Consider the following 2,625-nt stretch of genomic DNA (forward strand, 5'->3'; position numbering starts at 1 on the left):
GACTCCAGTCTGGGCGACAGAGCGAGACTCCATCAAAAAAAAGGAAAATGCTGCAGTATGTCAGGGGAGTGGTGGAGAACCTGTGGCAAACAGAGACTCAGGATGGCCACGGAGAGAAGGAAGTGGAACACCCTGCTCTGCCACCCCATCTCCCCAGTCAGGATCAGCTCAGAACCAAGATGCATTTCTGTCTGGGGAGAAAAAAAGGCAGAAGGTCGCCAACAGGTCCCGTTACCACCACAGACACCTGTAGTCTTTTCTGCTGGGGAATCCTGCAGTTCTCTCAGGCCCTGAGCCCAGTTTAGAAAGCTGCCTCAAATTTACATGGCCGTGTTACCGCAGAGAAGAAGTCCACATTGTGACCCAAGCTGCTATAGCATAGCATCATTTTCAACCTGGACCCACTGCTCTAGGGGACAGGAACCACTGCATCTCTCCATCCCTGAGACTCTGCTGTCACTGTACCATCTCACACACAGTAGTACAGCATCCCCCAGCTGAGGTACTGCAGCTCCCTACTCCTTGGGAACAAGCTGCCCAAGAGGTGCTCCATCTTCCCTATCCTAGAGGCAGCACAGTCCTGAACTCAACTACTCAGAACCTAGGCATAGCAGAACAGCCATGACCCTAGCACCCAAGCCCATGCAGTGCCCTGCCGCCAAAGGAACAGGAAGTCTTGCTCAGCGGGGAAGCCAAGCTCAAGCCAGTGGATCAGCCCAGCATCCCTCAGCATGCAAAAAGCCTGATACTCCATCCACAAAGGAGCCCCACTCAACCCGGTATGCCAGCCACACAGTCTCCTGCAGCCTAGGCCATTGAGGCACTTGCAGGCATTGCTGACATTGATTACAGCTGAAGAACCTGCATGAAGACCACACTACTACTGTACCCATGCAGAACCAAAGCCAATGTGCCTTACTCAACTGATACTTAGGCCCCATCTGCACGTTTAAGCCTTTCCCTATGAAAGCCACTCTATAGAACTGGAAAAGGCAGCTGATCCATCAGCTGCAAAGGAATCAACATAGGAACACAAGAAGCATGAAAAAGCAAACAAATATGACACCAACAAAGAAACACAATAATTCTCCAATAACTAACCCCAAAGTTAGAGAGAAATGTATGAATTTCTTGAAAAGGAATTCAAAATAATGATCTTGAGGAAGCTCAGCAAGACATAAGAGAATACAGATAAGCAAAATAATTCTTGATCTGAGTGAGAAATTGAAGAGAGATAGATTTAAAAAAGAATTAACAGAAATCTTTGATCTGAAGAATTTAATGAATGAAATAAAAAATACAATTGAGAGCTTCAAGAGCAGCCTAGATTAAGCAGAAAAAAAAGGAATTTCTTTCTTTCTTCTTCTTTTTTTTTTTTTCTTTTTTTTGAGATGGAGTCTCCCTCTGTCACCAAGGCTGCAGTGCAGTGGTGCCATCTCAGTGCAAGGCAACTTCCACCTCCTGGGTTCAAGCAGTTCTCATGCCTCAGCCTCCTTAATATCTTGGATTACAGGTGTTTACCACCACACCTGGATAACTTTTGTATTTTTAGTAGAGAGGAGGTTTCATCATGTTGGCTAGTCTGGTCCTGAACTCCTGACCTCTGGTGATCTGCCTGCCTCAGCCTCTCAAAGTGCTGGGATTACAGGTGTGAGCCACCGCACCCAGTCAAAAAATAAAAAGAATTTGTTAACTTGAAGACAGCACTTTTGAAATAATGCATTCAAAGGAAATAGAGAATGAAAAAGAGTGAAGAAAGTTGACAGGACTTATGGGGACATCACTAACAGATACTCACACTATGAGATTTTCAGAGGGAGATAGAGAAAGGCACAGAAAGCTTATTTAATGAAATAATAGCTGAAAACTTCCCAAGTCCTGGAAGAGATATATGGACATCCAGATCCATGGCACTCAAAGAATCCCAAATAGATTCAACCCAAAGAAGTCCTCTCAGAGGCACATTGTAATCAAACTGTAAAAATTCAAAGACACAGAGTTTTAAAAGTAGTAAGAGAAAAGCATCAAATTATATATAAGGGAATCTCCATTATACTATCAACAGATTTCTCAGCAGAAACCTTGAAGCCCAGGAAAGAATGGGATGATATAGTCAATGTTCTGAAAGAAAAAAAAAAAAAAAAACTGCCACCCAAGAATGCTATACCCTGTCATTTAGAAATGAAAATGAAATAAAGTATATTTCAGACAAGCAAAAGCTGAAGGAATTCATCACCACTAGACTGGCCTTACAAGAAATGGTATGGAAGTACTTCAAGCAAAAGCAAAAGGATGGTAATTACTTTCATCATTTTGTGTGTCATAAGAAAACATATGACAATATAAAAACTCACTGGTAGAGGTAAATTCATAATCAAATTCAGAATACACCATTATTCTAATGGTGGCATATGTCTTTCAGATCTCTAGTATGAATAACTACAGCTATAATACACTGTTAAGGAAAACACAATATAAAAAGATGTAAATTAAGACAAAATTTTAAATTGTGGAGGAAGGGCAAAAATATTTTGTGTGTGGGCCGGGCGCGATGGCTCAAGCCTGTAATCCCAGCACTTTGGGAGGCCGAGACGGGTGGATCACGAGGTCAGGAGATCAAGACCA

The sequence above is a fragment of the Colobus angolensis genome, unplaced genomic scaffold, assembly GCF_000951035.1.
Source record: "Colobus angolensis palliatus isolate OR3802 unplaced genomic scaffold, Cang.pa_1.0 Scaffold207, whole genome shotgun sequence".
Lineage (NCBI taxonomy): Eukaryota > Metazoa > Chordata > Mammalia > Primates > Cercopithecidae > Colobus > Colobus angolensis.